General features: G+C 42.2%; 1 protein-coding gene across 1 annotated transcript in view; it reads left to right on the forward strand.

Annotated features, from left to right (window-relative positions):
* The window catches only part of tshz1 (teashirt zinc finger homeobox 1), a 213,441-nt gene extending 192,799 nt beyond the window's left edge, over window positions 1-20,642 (forward strand). Inside the window, exon 3 of the mRNA XM_067981931.1 lies at window positions 20,293-20,642. The gene's annotated coding sequence lies outside the window, so the exon portion shown is untranslated. The remainder of the gene's footprint in view (window positions 1-20,292) is intronic.
* The last annotated feature ends 203 nt before the right edge of the window (window positions 20,643-20,845 follow it).

The raw sequence follows: 20,845 nt of genomic DNA on the forward strand, positions 1-20,845 counted from the left end.
CCTGCTCCCTCCAGCTATGTGAAAACTCTCTTATAAAAGCAGTGAGGAATCAAATACGGTAACTCCTTAGCCATTGGGTGCTAAGGATTATTTGTTCCATCCTCTATAATCCCTCAGTAGTGCAGTGTAACAAGATTGTAAGAGAAATGTTACATAGAATTTACAGCACAGGAACAGGCCATTTGGCCCAACTGGTCTATGCCGGTGTTTATGCTCCTAACGAGCCTCCTCCCTCCCTACTTCATCTCACCCTATCAGCATATCCTTCTATTCCTTTCTCCCTCACGTGTTTATCTAGCCTCCCCTTAAATGCATCTATACTATTCGCCTCAACTACTCCTTGTGGTAGTGAGTTCTACATTCTAACCACTCTCTGGGTAAAGAAGTTTCTCCTGAATTCCTTATTGGATTTATTAGTAACTGTCTTGTCGTTATATGTGTGTGGCTTTAAATTAGCTCCATCACGACATAACGCAGGGTAAACTCTGGAGCAAGGAATGAAAAAAACTTGCCACAGAACCTTTGCAGTGGCCCCTCTCTCCAAAAATCCCCTTTTGACCATCTCTTCTCTTGGTGATTTTGCATTGCTGAGGATAGAAGCATAGGTGTCATGTAACTGGGCTGCTGGAACTGAACCAAGCTCATCCCGAGAACTTGGGCTCTGAGGTCGGCAAAGGGTGCCTAGGATTTTCCACCGTTAAAATGAACAAAAGTAAAATCCCACGAAGCCCGTTGACCTTGGCACCTAAGCTCCCAATGTGAAGCTCCACGCCAGGGAAATACAGTGAAACTTGTAAATTACAGACACCTAAGGGACTGGCATCAGCTGTCCTTTTTTTGCAGGTGTCCTTATCTTCAAGATGGTCGTTGTGTGTACTGACAGCGGCTGTGGTGGGTGGTGGGAGGGCGGTGGATTCAAATCCCGATATCGGCATCGACAAAAAGCAATCCAGTAACAATCCATCGGTCATCATGATCTTCAGACTCCGATACAGTACATACTTTGAACATTTTAAGGTGTGACATCAGGCTGTGTATCGTATTTTAAGGTGTAAACGGGCTCGGTGCACTGAAGGCTGCCTGTAGTTCGGAATTTGCGAGTGTCCATAAATTCAGAGTGCCTCTTGTAACTTTTACAATGTAAGTTAATCGGCATCGTCAATAAGTGTCCGTTTATTTGCAGGTGTCCACTTTTTTGGGGAGTGACCGTTGCTACAGGTTTCACTGTACACTCCACATAATAGGCTTATTAGCAAAATGAAAGCCCATGGGATTAAAGGGACAGTGGCATCATGGATACAAACTTGACTAGGGGACAGAAAGCAGAGAGCAGTGGCAAACGGTTGTTTTTCAGACTGGAGGGAAGTATACAGTGGTGTTCCCCATGGGTCAATAATAGGACCACTGCTCTTTTTGATATATATTAATGACCTGGACGTGGGTATACAGGGCATAATATCAAAGTTTGCAGAAGTCACGAAACTCGGAAATGTAGTAAACAATGTGGAGGATGGTAACAGACTTCAAGAGGACATAGACAGACTGGTGAAATGGACAGAAACATGGCAGATGAAATTTAACGCAGAGAAGTGTGAAGTAATGCATTTTGTTCAGAAGAATGAGGAGAGGCAATATAAACTAAATGGTACAATTTTAAAGGGGGTGTAGGAACAGAAAGACTGGGGGTGTACGTACACAAATCTTTGACAGTGACAGGGCAAGTTGAGAAGGCTGTTAAAAAAACAAATGGGATCCTGGACTTTGTTAATAGAGGCATTGAGTACAAAAGCAAGGAAGTTATGCTAAACCTTTATAAAACACTGGTTAGGCCTCAACTGGAGTATTGTTTTCAATTCTGGACACCACACTTTAGGAAGGACGTCGAGGCCTTAGAGAGGGTGCAGAGGAGATTTACTAGAATGGTACCAGGGATGAGGGTCTTCAGTTATGTGGAGAGACTGGAGAAGCTGGGGTTGTTCTCCTTAGAACAGAGAAGGTTAAGAGGAGATTTGATAGAGGTGTTCAAAATCATGAACGGTTTTGACAGAGTAAATAAGGAGAAACTGTTTCCAGCGGCAGAAGGGTTGGTAACCAGAGGACACAGATTTAAGCTGTTCGGCAAAAGAGCCAGAGGCGATATGAGGAAACATTTTTTTACACAGCGGGTTGTTATGATCTGGAATGCACTGCCTGAAAGGGTGGTGGAAGCAGATTACACAGTAACTTTTAAAAGGGAATTGGATAAATACTTGAAGGGAAAAAATTTACAGGGCTGTGGGGAAAGAGCAGGGGAATGGGACTAAATGGACAGCTCTTTCAAAGAGCCGGCACAGGCACGATGGGCTGAATGGCCTCCTCCTGTGCTGTAACATACTATGATTGCACAGGCACCCAGAATCGTCCCATGTGAGCAAATAACCAACAGAGACTTTTGTCAAAGTCTACAGTCTTTCAGAGGCAAAACCCTGACATTCCTTGCAGTTACCAACAAGAAGCTAGCACTTATATTACTGCTGGATTTGTGCTCCAACTTCTATTGGTATTCGCACTCCAAACTACAAAGGCATGCTTCCAGCAAATAGCTCAGATTCTTGATTATTGGAGTATGCATGTCAGTATCGCTGTGCTTGATGCGGCTAATGTCATAAAAAGGTCCGATTGGTTTCAACGAGCTGCAGCCAATTTTTATTCCCAGTCTTGTGCTTACTTCTCCTTTAATCAGAAATCTTTCTGTAGCTTTTCATGAAAATTGTTGTCGTTTTAATTTGCTCAGAAACGGAAGGTTTTTAATTGAATTATACGTCGCCCAGGTTTCAGCTTGTATACCGAGTGAAGCCAATCTTGTCGGGCAATGTGGTTTTTTGTGACCAGCTGTGGAACCTGTGTTGAGCAGAAGGAAAGCAGATAGAAAATAATAAAAATGCGAGAAATGCACAGCAAGTCAGTCAGCATCTGAAAGAAATAGATTAGCGTGTCAGATAAGATCATCAGAACTGGTTACGTTCGAAACGTTGTCCTTCCCCTTTCAGTTACTGATCGACCTGCTGGGCATTTTTAACATTTTCAGTTTTTATTTTGGATTTGGAGCTTGTCTCTTTTTTTTTGCCTTGACTAATAGAAGCTGTTCTGCTTAGTTTGCAAAACCTGTCACAAGCACGATCGTTTAAAAAAAATTCTCGTTCCATTCTTTCCTATGAATACAGCTACCAAAGTATTCAGTGGTGAAAGGTGTCGATATACAATTGTTTTAAAAATAATGTGTTCCTTTTTTTTGTTTTTGCTGTGAAGACTGGATAATAACAACTTGCATTTATATAGCGCCTTTAACATAGTAAAACGTCCCAGGAGTGATTATCAAACAAAATTTGGCACCAAGCCACATATGGAGATATTAGGACAGGTGACTAAAAGCTTGGTCAAAGAGGTAGATTTTAAGGAGCGTCTTAAAGGAGGAGAGAGAGCTAGAGAGGTTTAGGGAGGCAATTCCAGAGCTCAGGACTTATGCAGCTGAAGGCTCGGCCGCCAATGGTGGTGTGATGAAAATCAGGGATGCGCAAGAGACCAGAATTAGAGAAATGAAGATATCTCGGAGGGTTGTAGGGCTGGAGGAGGTTACAGAGATAGGGAGGGGCAAGGCCATGGAGGGATTTGAACACAAGGATGAGAATTTTAAAATTGAGGTGTTGCCAGACCGGGAGCCAATGTAGGTCAGCGAGCACAGGGGTGATGGGTGAATGGGACTTGGTGCATGTTCGGATACGGGCAGCAGAGTTTTGGATAAATTGAAGTTTACGGAGGGTGCAAGGTGGGAGGAAAGGATACACTGTGTATCTTTCTCTATGTGTACTGAAAATAAAGATTATTTAGTGCTGCAGCTGAACCTTTTGGTAGTTTCATTCTTGAAATCAGTGAGGCGCTCATTTTAAAAGGGCTGAAAGGCAACCTTCTGTCACGTGACCTTTGATTGGAATTACAGACAGGCTGGGAGGAGTTGGAAGACAGTAACAGTAATGATGTTATCCGAAATGTGTTAATTCTATTTTAACAATCTGTGTTTGTTAACACGCAGTATATTGATTTGTACGGGCAGCAGAGGTTTGGATGAGCTCAAGTTTATGGAGGGTGCAAGGTGGGAGGCCAGCCAGGAGAGCATTGGAATAGTGGGGTCTAGAGGTAACAAAGGCATGGATGAGAACAACCATCAACAATGTACAATTGTGATATTAAATCTTCTTGGACTTGATTTTTGCATGTCACTCCGCTTTTTAAGAAAGGAGAGAGAGGGAAACCGGGGAATTATAGACAAGTTAGTCTAACATCTGTTGTGGGGAAATTGCTGGAGTCTATAATTAAGGATAGGGTGACTGAACACCTCAAGAATTTTCAGTTAATCAGAGAGAGCCAGCATGGATTTGTGAAAGGTAGGTCGTGCCTGACAAACCTGATTGAATTTTTTGAAGAGGTGACTAAAGTGGTGGACAGGGGAATGTCAATGGATGTTATTTATATGGACTTCCAGAAGGCATTTGATAAGGTCCCACATAAGAGACTGTTAGCTAAGATAGAAGCCCATGGAATCGAGGGAAAAATACGGACTTGGTTAGGAAATTGGCTGAGCGAAAGGTGACAGAGAGTAGGGATAATGGGTAAGTATTCACATTGGCAGGATGTGACTAGTGGAGTCCCACAGGGATCTGTCTTGGGGCCTCAATTATTCACAATATTTATTAACGACTTAGATGAAGGCATAGAAAGTCTCGTATCTAAGTTTGCTGATGACACAAAGATTGGTGGCATTGTAAGCAGTGTAGATGAAAACATAAAATTACAAAGGGATATTGATAGATTAGGTGAATGGGCAAAACTGTGGCAGATGGAATTCAATGTAGACAAATGTGAGGTCATCCACTTTGGATCAAAAAAGGATAGAACAGGGTACTTTCTAAATGGTAAAAAGTTAAAAACAGTGGATGTCCAAAGGGACTTAGGGGTTCAGGTACATAGATCATTGAAGTGTCATGAACAGGTGCAGAAAATAATCAATAAGGCTAATGGAATGCTGGCCTTTATATCTAGAGGACTGGAGTACAAGGGGGCAGAAGTTATGCTGCAGCTATACAAAACCCTGTTTAGACCGCACCTGGAGTACTGTGAGCAGTTCTGGGCACCGTACCTTCGGAAGGACATATTGGCCTTGGAGGGAGTGCAGCGTAGGTTTACTAGAATGATACCCGGACTTCAAGGGTTAAGTTACGAGGAGAGATTACACAAATTGGGGTTGTATTCTCCAGAGTTTCGAAGGTTAAGGGGTGATCTGATCGAAGTTTATAAGATATTAAGGGGAGCGGATAGGGTGGATAGAAAGAAACTATTTCCACTGGTTGGGGATTTTAGGAGTAGGGGGCACAGTCTAAAAATTAGAGCCAGACCTTTCAGGAGCGAGATTAGAAAACATTTCTACACACAAAGGGTGGTAGAAGTTTGGAACTCTCTTCCACAAACGGCAATTGATACTAGCTCAATTGCTAAATTTAAATCTGAGATAGATAGCTTTTTGGCAATCAAAGGTATTAAGGGATATGGGCCAAAGGCAGGTATATGGAGTTAGATCACAGATCAGCCATGATCTTATCAAATGGCGGAGCAGGCACGAGGGGCTGAATGGCCTACTCCTGTTCCTATGTTCCTATTATATGGTTACAATTTTGAATGTATTGCAATAACACAATACACTTTGAAACATCATTGGGGTCTGTAGCTAGCTCCTGACCTCCTAACATTTAACACCCGATCAATTGTTTTTAAAGAGGTTAGATCCCTTGAAAACTGGAAAATTCTTTCAGTATTGAAAGGGTTAATCGTCCCTGTAACTGTAACTGAAACAGAGGACAGTTACCCCATTGCAGTATGTAGGCTACACAGAAAAAAAAGTAATAAAAAAAATCAAGCTTATGCAGCATTTTGGTTAATTATTGCTGTCTTTTCATGATTTCAAGTTACCGCATTTATATTTATATAAATTTCAATCAGAGATTGGGGCATTAGTAGTGCACGCTGCCATTCTTTTGAAAATCTACGAGTTAATTGTGCTGTAGTCCTTTTAATAAATTGTGCAGGACCTTTCCAGAAGGCTGGAATAGGTTCAAAGGTGTGTTTTGCACATCTATTTTGCAGACAGTTCTCAGGCTTCTTGCTCAGCAGGGTTGCAAGAGATGGCACTGTAGTAAATAGACTTGTAAAGTGAATATATAAACATCTACAGAGTAATGAGAGGAGCTGTATCACAAACTACCGCATTTGCACAGCGTTCTACCATTGCAGCCTTATGATTTTTTTTTTCTTTAGCCAAGGCAATCATTTTACAATATTCCCACTGTTAGGAAAGCCATCTGTGTTACGACTTGCTAAACGTGCTGTAGCTTACCTCATAAAAAGAAATGGCTTTTATTAGAAATGTGAAGTGATGGCACAGCCTTTTCTGAGCCTACCCAAGTTCTTCAATATTGTTCGAAGGCAAATTTGTATCAAACCTACTTTTCAATATGTAATTTGCTCAATGTCTTCCAAATTCGGTTTGGATGTTGCAGTCTTTTTTTTTCTCGTAGTCCTCCGTACAAAGATGGTGGGCATTCTCCACAGCGAGAGCTGTTCGATCCTTTGACTACATTTGAATCAGAAAACCTTGAACTTTGTGACAAGGATGGAATTAGCAATATTGAATGCGCGGCAGTACAGTAAGGTTGTAATTGAGAAGAGACAGCTCCTTCAATCAGCCTGTCTGTCTGTCCTCAATTATAACCTACCAGACGACTATTATTAATGCTCGATTATCATTTTAGATTGTTTAAAATACTTCTTGTGATACAAGGCACTGTAGTAACGGAGTGGTGTGATACATCTTTTGGCATGATGTGTCTTTCCACTGGAAAAAAAATAATGCTACTTTACATGAGGTAAAGCAGGACCAATTTTTGTTGTTCTGTTTAATCGTTTCCTCCTTCTCGTGAAAGATAAACCATCACAAAACTGTGCTTCATCTCACTGATGCCCTGTGTGGAAATTCCTGATGTTGATCATGACGTTGAGAGAGAGGAAAGAGTGGAGGCAAAATATTTCTCCAATAGAGGGGGACAAAAATCAGAGAGAGAGTCAACCTGGCATATTTTCATGCATGAAGCCAACAGATATTTATGAAGCGCATTGGCAGAGGCCTGAGAGCAAATTTCTTGTCCAGCTGGTCCTGCTTTTGTATTACAGGACCCCTTCAAGTAGATCAAAATCAAAGTACTGCAGATGCTAGAAATCTGAAGTAAAAACAGAAAATGCTGGTAATACTCAGCAAGTCAGGCAGCATCTGTGGAGAAAGAAGCAGATTTAACGTTTCAGGCCGATGACCCTTCATCAGAACTGGAAGAAGTTGAAGATTAAACAGTTTAAGCAAGTACAGAGTCTGGGAACGGGAGGAGGAAGGGGAGGGGAGGAAAGAACAAAAGGGAAGGTCTCTGATAGGGTGGAGGGCAGGAGTGATTAAATGACAAAAGGGATGATGGTGTAAGGCAAGGAGGGTGGTAATGGGACAGGTTAAGAAACAAAAGATGGGTCTAGAGGAGCTGTAAATGGCAACTTCAGAACCATTACCAGCACCTGCTGTCCGAAAAAATGGGAGCAGTGTTTATGATCTGAAGTTATTGAAATCAATGTTGAGTCTGGAAGGTTGTAAAGTGCCTAATCGAAAGATGAGATGCTGTTCCTCGAGCTTACGTTGAGCTTCATTGGGAGCAATGTCGGAGGCCGAGGACAGGGAGGTCAGAGTGGGAGTGGGACGGGAAATTAAAATAGCAAGTGACCAGCTGGTCAGAGTCACGCTTACGGACTTGTAATAAAGTGGATGATGCTGAATGGAATTGCAAGTGGCTATAGCTACTTTTGCCTGATATATGGTCTAAAGTAATTACTTTCTACTTTCTGTGTTATATCTTAATTTCTTTACCTAGTCAGGTGTCAGCCGTGGCTCAGTTGGTAGCACTCTTGCCTCTGAGTCAGAAGGTTGAGTCAGAAGGTTGTGGAAGATGCGTTAAATAAATATTTAGTATCTGTCTTCACAGTAGAAGACACAAAAAGCCGACCGAAAATAGTGGGGAAGCAAGGGGTAAATGAGAATGAGAGTAAATATCACTAGAGAAAAAGTACTGTACAAACTAATGAGACTAAAAGCCAACAAATCCCCTGGACCTGATGGCCTACATCCTAGGGTTCTAAAAGAGGTGGCTGCAGAGATAATGGATGTACTGGTTATGATCTTCCAAAATTCCCTAGATTCTGGAAAGGTCCCAATGGACTGGAAGGTAGCAAATGTTACCCCGCTATTCAAGAAGGGAAGGAGAGAAAACAGGGGACTACAGGCCAGTTAGCCTGACATCGGTCGTCGGGAAAATGCTGGGATCCATTATTCAGGAAGTGGCAACAGGGCACTTAGAAAATCATAATATGAGTAGGCAGAATCAACATAGTTTTATGAAAGGGAAATCATGTTTGACAAATTTATTTGAGTTTTTTGAGGATGTAACTAGCAGGGTAGATAAAGGGGAACCAGTGGATGTATTATATTTGGATTTTCAAAAGGCATTCAATAAGGTGCCACATAAAAGGTTGTTACACAAGGTAAGGGCTCATGGAGTTGGGGGTAATATATTAGCATGGATGGAGGATTGGTTAAAGGACAGAAAACAGAGAGTAGGGATAAACGGGTCATTCTCAGATTGGCAGGCTAGTGGGGTACCGCAAGGAATGGTGCTTGGGCCTCAGCTATTTACAATCTATATTAATGACTTAGATGAAGGGACCGAGTGTAATGTATCCAAGTTTGCTGACGATACAAAGCTAGGTGGGAAAGTAAGCTGTGAGGAGAACACAAAGAGTCTACAAAGGGATATCGACAGGTTAAGTGAGTGGGCAAGAAGGTGGCAGATGGAGTATAATGTGGGGAAATGTGATGTTATTCACTTTCGTAGGAAGAATAGAAAAACAGAATATTTTTTAAATGTTAGTGTTCAGAGAGACTTGGGTGTCCTCATACAAGAAAAATGAAAAGTTAGTATGCAGGTACAGCAGGCAATTAGGAAAGCAAATGGCATGTTGGCCTTTATTGCAAGGGTGTTGGAGTATAACAGAAGGGAAGCCTTACTACAGTTGTACCAGACTTTAGTGATATCTCACCTGCAATACTGCGTGCAGTTTTGGTCTCCTTATCTAAGGAAGGATATACTTGCCTTAGAGGCGGAGCAACGAAGGTTCACGAGATTGATTCCTGGGATGAGAGGGTTGTCCTATGAAGAGAGGTTGAGTAGAATGGGCCTATACTCTCTGGAGTTTAGAAGAATGAGAGGTGATCTCATTGAAACATATAAGATTATGAGGAGGCTTGACAGGGTAGATGCTGATAGATTGTTTCCCCTGGCTCGAGAGTCTAGAACTAGGGGGCATAGTCTCAGGATAAGGGGTCGGCCATTCAAGACTGAGATGAGGAGGAATTTCTTCACTCAGAGGTTGTGAATCTTTGGAAATCTCTACCCCAGAGGGCTGTGGATGCTGAGTCATTGAATATATTCAAGGCTGAGATCGATAGATTTTTGGACTCTAGGGCAATCAAGGGATATGGGGATTGGGCGGGAAAGTGGAATTGAGGTTGAAGATCAGCCATGATCTTATTGAATGGCAGAGCAGGCTCGAGGGGCCGTATGCCTATTTCTGCTCCTATTTCTTATGTTCAAGTCCCACTCTAAAGACTTGAGCACAAAATCTACGCTGACACTCCCAGTGCAGTACTGGGGGAGAACTGCACAGTGGGAGGTGCCGTCTTTCAGATGACACGTTAAACCGAGGTCCTGTCTACCCTCCCAGGTGGACATAAAAGATCCCACAGCACTATTTGAAGAAGAGTTCTTCTCAATGTCCTGACCAATATTTATCCCTCAACCAACATCACTTAAAACAGATTATCTGCTGATTATGTCATTGCTGTTTGTGGGACCTTGCTGTGTGCAAATTGGCTGCTGCGTTTTTAATGCGTCACGACAGTGACCACATTTCAAAAACAACTTCATTGGTTTTAAAGTGCTTTGGGATGTCCTGAAGTTGTGAAAGGTGCTATATAAATGCAAGTCTTTTTAATCCACTAGAAGTATTTTAGGACATTTTGAATTGTCATTCTGCCCATCAATGATGGTCAACTTGTCACCTCAATGAATTGAAAACAATTCACCAGAATTTTAGCCAACATTTTAATCTTCCCTCCACAAACAGAAAAGGAGCACAATGTGAGCTGCCCGTATCAGCCCATTCTCACATCTCTCAGATGTGTTGCCTCAGTAACGTTAAAATTATTTCGGAATTTTCATCAAACTTGATCACGAATTCAGGCTCTTCATTTTCTGATTCTTAGCTTGTTATTAAGAAAATTAATATTATCTGTCTGATGTAATATGGTGTCTGTGAGCATGCTGTAATTGAGCAGAAGCTTTACACCTCAGTAACTTGACATATTTTGGGACTTTTAATGCTCTCCTGAACGGCCTCCCACATACCACCCTCCGTTAACTTGTGCTGATCCAAAACTCTGCTGTCCGTATCCTAACTTGCACCAAGTCCCATTCACCCATCACCCCTGTGCTCACTGACCTGAATTTACAGCATAGAAACAGGCCATTTGGCCCAGCTGGTTTATGCCAGTGTTTATGCTCCACTTGAGCCTCCTCCTACTCTACTTCATCTCACGCTATCAACATAACCTCTATTTCTTTCTCCCTCCTGCACTTTAAACTTCCCCTTAACTGCATCCTGTATTTGCAGGATTACTAACCTTAATCCTTAAAAATTGCATTAAAGTTTAGTCAGACTAAAAATGGCTAACCACTTGGTACTATACAAAATTTGTGCATTTAAAAATGGCGCTCATGCACAAATTTATTTTGCCCCTATAAAAAGTGCAATAACTCATTGGTACTAGCACATCATAAATAAAATGAGCCCCTTCAATTTAGATTGGCATTTGCATGTCTGTATGTACTTTCTCCTCATGGTGCTTTATTAGCTCTTTGAATGATTTCCACAACCTTCTTTATTAACAATTTCCGTTGTTGGGGGAAGGTGGGGGGGCGGTGGGGGGTGGGGGAGTGAGGGGGAGGAGAGGAAAAAATAGACTGTTGTGGACATTACTCTAGTTTCCGTTAGGAAAATCTCAAAACTTGGCCCCAACCTCAACATACTCGAAGAGGCTTTCCATTAAATATTGACTTCTTAGAGTGTTGTTAGCCGTATTGTGGACAGTTGTTTAATGGAACTTTATGAGGTGGCAGGTATTGCATGTGGAACCGAAAAAAAAAACCTGGAAGACAAGTAACGACTTGTAAAGGGATATTTGGTGGGTGAAGCTTAAGTCGAGTTCTATTAATGTGAATACCATGGTCCGTTGAAATCTTTAGGTTACACACTTGAATTTCAGTAGTTCTCGTCCCATGAACTTAAATCTGTCAACACTCCCTTATATCCCCAAGTGGTTTGAGTTTACTCCATAGTCAGCCTGTTAACAAACATCTGCTGTTGGCACAAAACACCAGGGATTTTTGCTCTTGTGATATTCATTTTTTTCACAGCTCTCCATACTTCTTAATTAAAAGCAAACTTAAGATGTAATCCAAAGTGTCAGGGGAAAAAAAAAAATCTGTAAATTGGAAGAAAAGGTTTACCTATTTTCAGATGTTGTAATGAAGGAATGATTTGAAAACTGCACGCTCAAAGTGAATCTTACTTTGGGTCCCTCTGCTTTTACATATAATTATAATTGAAATGTTCGTTAATTCACACTAAGTATGTTCAAGCTGAGCTAATAATTATACACAACAGCATGGGGTATGGTACTGGTAGAAAGTTTTTCATCCACTGATGCATTACCCATTGCTCTTGTACTGCCCTGTAACCCATTACAATAACAATTCTGTCTGTCTGGCTTTGATTGTCACTGTGTTAAGTGGAAAATGTAACTGAATTCATGACTAAATGCTGGTACTTTCAGATGATTGTATTTCCAGTTTATCAAATAAAAAATACCCTTCATTCCCTCAATCAGAAATTGCAACATGTACTGTAAATCGTTGCACCCAAACATAGGAAGATTCATAGTTAGTCTTGATAAATAAATGACTGATCCTCTGCATTATATATCACCCAAGTCCTCAAGGATTCAAATTATGTATAATACATAGCCCGTGTAATTTATTTATTAAGACAAAATGCGAATTTCCTGTGTTGGGGTTTCAAGCACAATTTGTCACACAGCTAAATGATGTATTCTTATTAGTCTCACTCAATTACAAAGTCATCCCTCTGTGTTCTGTATGTTTGTTAATGAACAGAACATTGTCTGTTAGTGTAATAATGGTGCTGTTGCTGGTGATGTTCACTAACAGTAATGACTTCTTCAGATTGCAGTGAGTTTTCTAGCCACTTGACAAAATGTGAAAATTATAAATTAACACATTGTTGTTTAATGCACATTTTCACATATGCTAGTGGATGGGGGGTTTTCATATTTCTCTTCCATGTGTTGTACTATTTTGTTCACCATAAGGCTGTATTGAAGTAGGCACTGGTGTTAAGAAGAGTCGTAATGTACTCTCAAGAAAGTGTGTGACAGGTTGCCTTTCTAAAAGTAATATTTAAGGGAAAATGCCTTTAAATGTAACTCATACAATTCTTCCAGCTAGTAAGAGTATGTAATGAGTCTTTAAGAAATTAAATTAAAAACCCAGCATATTTAACCATTAACACTAGAATCGTACACTCTTGCTTGTAGTATAATTCAGTTGCCCTCAAACATGATTAAGGGCTGGATTTTGCTTTGCGCGGCGAACAATCGGTGCCTGCCGTTCGTTAGACTCGCACTTGCCCACGCACTTTCTGTGAGCTTTTGTGCTGGAAGTTCCTCTAAATTCGAGATCCAAACGGCGCGGCCCCCTCTACAGGGCATCTGGAACCTGTGTGAACAGGGCAAGCAACTGTGTATCTCCTTAACCAATCAGATTGAAGCATCGTTAATAAGCTGCGCAGAGTCAGAACTAGGAAGTGTAAGTTAGAATAGTGATTTGAATGTCAAATCAGGTACAGAAAACGAAATAAAGAGAGGGAAAGAAAGATTGAATTGAGTGAGAGAGATAAAAGAGACAAAAAGAAAAAGTAAACAAGATGTATTTTTTAAAAAAAATTTTAAATGTCCAACAACAATTAAAATCTGAAGGAATGAGACTCCACGCTTGTAAAAGTTAATTTTCAGTGCTAGAGAGGTTGTTTGCCAGTAATTGAAACTTACCACACTGTCACAAGGATACTTAGACTTGAAATGAGTTGATTTAAAGGCGAGATTAGTCCATATCTATCTGGTAAGAACAGGAACTTCATGCCATTCAAAACGGGGAGCCAGCTGGTGAGATGACATTTTCGTGCAGTTTTGGAGGAGTGTCACATCTCTTCCGGATTTCCGCAATTAACTGCACACGTGCGGTCGCGGAAGTTGCTGTCCGATTTGCACGTGAATTATGATGAGCACTGTTAGCCTCGCCATTATTTTTACAGCAAAATCCAGCCCTATGAATGCTGCGAAGTATTGATACTATATAATGACGATTGAGTTCAAAAAAATAATAAACTCACTGCGTTAAAAAAAATTCTCCTCATTTCCCCCCCTGAATTTTTTGCCAATTACCTTAAATCTGTGTCCTCTGGTTACTGACCCTCCTGCCAGTGGATACAGTTTCTCCCTATCTACTCTATCAAAACCCCTCCTAATTTTGAACTCCTCTCCCCTTAACCTTTTCTGCTCTAAGGAGAACAATCCCAACTTCTCAAGTCTCTCCACATACCTGAAGTCCCTCATTCCTGGTACCATTCTGGTAAATCTCCTCTGCACTAGAAATATATTTATGTTTGCTGTGACTGATGTAATCTGTTCTTTATTTGCTACTCGGCTAGGCAAGAATAATGTGGCTTGTGATTATAAGTCCTAAATACTTGTGGGTTTGTACATCTTTGATCGATTCAGTGTATTTTTTGGAGTTATTCGAGAGTGTCTAGTTGACCAGATAGTGTAGATGGGATTTAATTTCCTCAGGTAGTGTGCTGGATAATTGATTAGTGTAAAATTCCTTAATGGCCGCGTTAAAATAATGCCCGAATAAGTTTACATGAGCACGATGATCAGTGCACTAAGAGATTAAACCCTCTAGAGAGTGCAATCCCACAAGTGGCTTATTATTGATGATTATTCTGCGTTCTCAGTGTCCCAACTGATTGTCAACCAAACTATGTTATGCTAGTATCGTAGTGTAATTAGTGTAATCTTTTCTGCCCTGTACTCTAAGTTATTAAAACAGGGCGTAGTGTATTAATGATGGAGCCCTAACTTGGTGATGACATATTAACGGTTGTTAGCCTTCAATGAATTGTAATATTTTTGTGACATTCAAAATTAAGGAAAAAATGAGAGAACTGTTTGCTTTAAAGCCCATATTGTGCTGAGCCAATGGAAATTCTCTTAGCTCAACATGTTAAATGCTGAGGGAAGCACTTTAATGGTTGATAGATACTATCTGTGCTTTTGCATATCTTTTTGCAGGTATCGTGAGTTTTTAAAAAGGCAGGTTTCTTGATCAAATCCTCCTTTTATTCCAGCGCCATTCTGGAGGGAAAAAACAATGACAGTTTCTCTTTGCTACCATTACCTGCCACCAGCAAAATCCTCTGTGTATCCCCCACCCCTCCACACATTCTTCATTCTCTTCTCCAAATCCCTACATCTTCTATTCTCCTCTCTGATTCAATGTGTGTGTGAGCCGGACTTGCTTGTTTTCAAAATCAAAGCCATATCCTCGGCCACCTCTGCCCTGGTGTTGTCCAGCCTACCACTACACCCTACCCCTTAACTTGATCGAGTTTTTTGATGAGGTAACAGAGAGGGTTGATGAGGGCAATGCGGTTGATGTTGTGTACGTGGACTTCCAAAAGGCGTTTGATAAAGTGCTACCTAAAAGTCTTGTCAGCAAAATTGAAGCCCATGAAATAAAAGAGGGAGTGGCAGCATGGATACGAAATTGGCTAAGTGACAGGAAACAGAGAGTAGTGGTGAACGGTTGTTTTTCGGATTGGAGGAAGGTATACAGTGGTGTTCCCCAGGGGTCAGTACTAGGACCACTGCTTTTCTTGATATATATTAATGACTTGGACTTGGGTGTACAGGGCACAATTTCAAAATTTTCAGATGAAACAAAACTCGGAAGTGTAGTAAACAGTGAGGAGGATAGTAATAGGCTTCCAAGAGGACATAGACAGGCTGGTAGAATGGGCAGACACATGGCAGATGAAATTTAATGTTGAGAAGTGCGAAGTGATACATTTTGGCTAGAAGAATAAGGAGAGGCAATATAAACTAAATGGTGCAATTCTAAAGGGGGTGCAGGAACAGAGATCTGGGGATATATGTGCACACTTTGAAGGTGGCAGGACAAGTTGAGAAAATAGTTAAAAAAGCATACGGGATCCTGGGCTTTATAAATAGAGGCATAGGGGTCAATTTTCAGATGGCCGAGCGGGTGCGTTCGTGGTGGGAAGGCTCCTAAAATTGGGGATTCCCGGAGCGGGTCCGGAGCCCAGCTCCAACCCGCCCACTTCTGGATTCCCCAATGACACGAATCGGTGCGCGCGCAGCCCCCGCATGCGGGACTCCCACCGGCAATTAAAGCCGGTGGGATCCCACTTAAGATCGTTATCTGGGTACTTAAGGTCGTATACAGAACTCATTAGTTGGAGATTTTAGGAGGATTCGGATTTTGGACTACCCAGAGCGTGTTTCCCATGCTGGGGGAAACACTCCCTGTTTAAACAGACGTGTTGCAGCCAGCAGCCAGTGGCAACTGCAAAGGTCCATTTAACAGGTGCGGGGTAAACCCTCATTCATTGCAGCAGGGCACTCTGTCACCTCAGACAAAGTTTTGCCTGCCACACCGTTGACTCCACACTCAAAATTATTAAATCATACCCTAAACTCTGCTGTCCAAACACATTTACCTACTTTGTGGACCCCCTCACACTCACACCGTCAGGATGGGTGGGGGGTCCATTGCGCATTCATCACTCCATTGGAGGACGAGCAACATCATCAGCCTCCCCAGGCATGCCGTCCACCTCCGCCACGTGGAGCTACACAACACAGTGCTGCGCAACAGGCACCTGCACAAAGTAGTCGGCAACTACACATACACCCTCTGTAGGGTGACCCAATGGGTGGCATCAAGGGTGTTCATGGAGAACCTCATGAAAGGGTCTTATTGCACAAGCCAGTCAAGAATGGCCAAGACATGGCAGTGGTGGTGACAATATAATATGTAATGTGAGTTGATCAGAAATCAAATATAAGTAAAAACCATGACAAACCCTCAAACACCCTTGTGCATCCCCTTCATGCTCATGACACGTTCGCCTTATGCTTCCTACTACACGTATGTGATGCATGCCCTGTGGCTGCAGCACAGGTAGTGGCAGGTTGAGTGAGGCTGACTGTGAAAGAGATGCATCAGAGGGTGAGTATGAGATAGAGCCATGAGATTGTATGAGGATTGGGTTGAGTGGTAGTGGTGGGATGAGTACTGGGGAGGTGAGGAAATGCAGGTAAGATGAGGATGAGCTTTGAGTGGGTGTGAGGAGTGATGTGATAGAATAGTGTTGGCAGTGCAGAAGGGGATGTGTGGTGGGGGCGGTGATGTGGCAGACGGAGTGTAGGGGAATGAGTAAGTGTACTCACTTCGGCTGACCTACTTAGGTCATTGAACCGCCTCCTGCACTGAGTGCAGGTGGGCGATATGTTGGTGGTGCAGGTGACCTCCTTTGCCACCTCGAGCCAGGCCTTCGTGGTGGCAGAGGCAGGCCGCTTCCTCCCGCCCGCTGGGGAGAAGATCTCTGTCCTCCCCCTCCTCCTCACCCCATCCAGTAGGACCTGGAGTGAGGCATCATTAAACCTGGGAGCAGCCTTCCCCCTGGGCTGCTCCATGCTGTAATTTTAGCTCCTTTCTGCAACATCAGTCAGTGGAGAACTGCCCCTTTAAATAGGGCTCTTCCAGCTGACAGCCTATGATGTGGGTGTACAGTCTGCCCGCTGCGCTGCTTTCCAGCGTGAAACCTGTTAGCCAAGGTAAGTGGCTTTCAATTTACTTGCGATCTCGGGGGGAACCCACCGATTTTACTGGGTGGGTTACCCACCCGCCCAGTCGACCCCCTGCTGGCAACCCGCCTCCCTCCTAATATCGGGCCCATAGAGTACAAAAGCAAGGAAGTTATGTTGAACCTTTATAAAGCACTGGTTCAGCCACAGCCAGAGTATTGTGTCCAGTTCTGGGCACCGCACTTTAGAAAGGATGTGAAGGCCTTAGAGAGGGTGCAGAAAAGATTTACTAGAATGATTCCAGGGATGAGGGACTTCAGTTACATGGATAGACTGGAGAAGCTGGGATTGTTCTCCTTAGAGCAGAGAAGGTTAAGAGGACATTTGATAGAAGTGTTCAAAATCATGAAGGGTTTAGATAAAGTAAATAAAGAGACACTGTTCCCATTGGTGGAAGGGCCGAGAACCAGAGGACACAGATTTAAGGTGATTGGCAAAAGAACCAAAGGCGACATAAGGAAAAACATTTTTACGTAGGAAGTAGTTGTGATCTGGAATGCTCTGCCTGAAAGGGTGGTGGAGGCAGAGTCAGTGGCTTTCAAAAAAGAATTGGATAAATACTTGAAAGGAAAAAATTTGCAGGGCTACGGGGAAAGTGCGGGGGAATGGGACTAACTGGATTGCTCTTACAAAGAGCGGCACGAGCTCGATGGGCCGAATGGCCTCCTTCTGTGCTGTAACCATTCTATGATTCTATAATTCTATGATACTCCTCCTAGACCCTCCAGCAAATCAGCCCAATTCTCCGACACTTTACTGTTTCTTCTCCATCTCACACCCCCACTGCCCCAGCCCCATTAAGCTTTATTTCCGTTATGAAGCCCACCCTGAATCCACTTCTGACCCAAATTGTGTCTACGCAAAGTTCCCATTCTTGGACTCCTGCTTGCTAACATTGTCAACCTCTTCCCTTCAGGCATTTTACTTTTTAAACCGCTGTCACCACCTCCTCCTTCAATAGCCTACTATCAATCCCCCTACTCTCACAAACTACTGTTCTATTTCTCTATGGTTCTCCAGTGGATCATTGCTTCCCAACAATTCACCTTTCTCACCAGCCCCCTTTAAGACATTTTCAGTGAAGGCAGTGTAATTAAATGCAGTTTCTTGGTGATGGTTGGTGAGGAGAGAGAGAGTGAGAAATAGAGACTTGCATTTATACAGCAGTTTTCATGAACTTAGGATGTTCCAAAGCGCTTTACAGCCAATGAAGTAGTCTTTGTTTGAGTGTAGTCACTGTTGTAATGTAGAGAGCGTGGCAGCCAATTTGCACACAGCAAGCTCCCATGGACAGCAATTTTTAAAATGACCAGATAATCTGTTTTAGTTTTGATGGTTGAGGGATAAATATTGGCCATGACACCGGGGACAACCCCCGGCTCTTCTTCGAAATAGTGCCTTGGGATCTTTTACATCCACCTGAGAGGGCAGACGGTGCCTCGGTTTAACGTCTCATCCGAAAGGAGGGAGAACAGTTTTTTAAAATCACATCACAGGCGAACGATGTGAAGTTGTTGCGAAGCAATTAAGCAATTTGCCTCATTGCAATTTTGACTAACAAGAGTAAAGGATTTGACACACACTTTTTTGTAAATACAATACCCCTTTAAAAATATTAGGGAGATATAAGAAATAATCAATACTCCTGCAATTTTACCAACATTTAACAATTATAGTGTTCTTGGGGGAAAAATCATAATATGCTATACTTTGATTTAGAGATCTGAAATTATTTCATTGTAATTCAAAGTTTATTACACTAATCCAGTTACTGATGGGCTCCCTCATCAATCAACTGGAGTAGACAAAGTTGATGGATTGGTTGATGTTGAATTAAATAAAAATGACCTAAAGTGTGCTGTAGATTGTCGGTAAGAGCTACTGCAGCTTATCTGTTTGTGCTGTGCCTCCTCATTGTCCTGTACAGTGTTTAACTTAAGCATTTTGCCAAAGGCAAAGGCTTGGTGATCCAACACTGTATAAGCTATACCAGGATATAGCTCTCAACCCATGATTCTTTAATGCAGGAGATCTCCATCAGAGTCATTGAAGAGAGGCAACCAGTAAAAGAAAAACTTGCATTTATATAGTGCCTTTCACGACCTCAGGATGTCCCAAAGTGTTTTACAACTAATGACGTACTTTTTGAAGTGTTTTCACTGTTGTAATGTCTCTGCTGCTCTTCTTTGAAATAGCGTCACAGGATCTTTTACATCCACCTGAGAGGGCAGATGGGGCCTCGGTTTAGTGTTTCTTTTGAAAGGTGGCACCTCCAACACTGCAGCACTCCCTCAGTACTGCACTGGGAGTGTCAGCCTCGAGTTTGTGCTCAAGTCTCTGGAGTATGGCTTGAACCCATTACCTTCTGACTCAGAGGCGAGGGTGCCACCCATTGAGCCGCAGCTGACTCCTGTGAGTAGAGTGGAGGTTCTCCCCTACAGGGTGAGGGGCAAGTTTGGAGGGGAGCTCACCACTGGATGCTCTTATGTTTTAGTTAGTTAGTATAGCAGAATTGGCAGAGATTCAAGAGCAGTTTGCCACTTGGTCAGGGAGTGGTGCTCAACATGCAGAGAGTGAAAGAGAGAAGAAAATAACCGTTTAACAATGGTACTTTTACACAAACTGATTGATTTGTGTGCATGTCAAGTGAAAGCAGGCAATTTGTATCACACTACCCATGAAATATATACTTGCTCTGCAGTGTAAAAAGAGTGGGGGGAGCTACATTCTCAGCTTTAGTTAGATAAGTGTATGACAATACAGTATATAAACGTCTTCAGGAAATGCATGTTCCATGATATAAAATTATCAGCACTTAATTCAGACTCAAACGATGACTGAGTGATTGTTGGAAATACGAGTTACTCGATTTAATACTGTACCTGGAAACTGCCTTACATTATTTAAAAGATAAACTTTGAAAGTTCTAGGGAAAGAATTATCTTTATATTTATCCCTTCTCTTTCATTCAGTTCTTTGTGTACAAATCTTCCACTTAATGATTTCTCCTTTTGATTTTTTTTTTACAGAGAGAAGAAGCGAAAAGAGCTTTCTTGAGATTTTGCCCACATTGTGGCCTGTCCTCTTGATGTCCTCTGCTAGGCCCCCAGTCATGCATCACTCTTTTTGTCACATTGAACTCCAGATGCTCCTACCCCAGAGAATGCTCCCGACTCCTGCAATTCTTCTTCATTCTCACTAACAATTTGGTAATGAAATATTGATTTTTAGTTAGATTCATATTGATGCTATTAGGTTTGCATTGATAAATCATGCTGGCCTCCTGCGTGAGCAGATAGAAAGCACTGCACTGAACCCTAGAGATTACACTCAAGTACACTGATGTGTTAATTTGATGGATTTTTCACCATCAAAGGGACGGGGTGGGGGTGGGGGGGTGGTGGTGGGGGAAGAGAGAGGAAGACTTTATTTTTTCCCAAGCCTTCGTTCTGAAGTTTTTCCACAGAGAAACACCTAACTGATACATTCATTACTGGCTAGCGGGCTGCTCTGTTGTGTGGACATGCAAATATTCTATGAGTTACAGTGGCGGCTGCTAATCTGATCAGAGTGAAAGAGATG

The sequence above is a fragment of the Heptranchias perlo genome, chromosome 3 (assembly GCF_035084215.1).
Source record: "Heptranchias perlo isolate sHepPer1 chromosome 3, sHepPer1.hap1, whole genome shotgun sequence".
NCBI classification, from domain to species: domain Eukaryota; kingdom Metazoa; phylum Chordata; class Chondrichthyes; order Hexanchiformes; family Hexanchidae; genus Heptranchias; species Heptranchias perlo.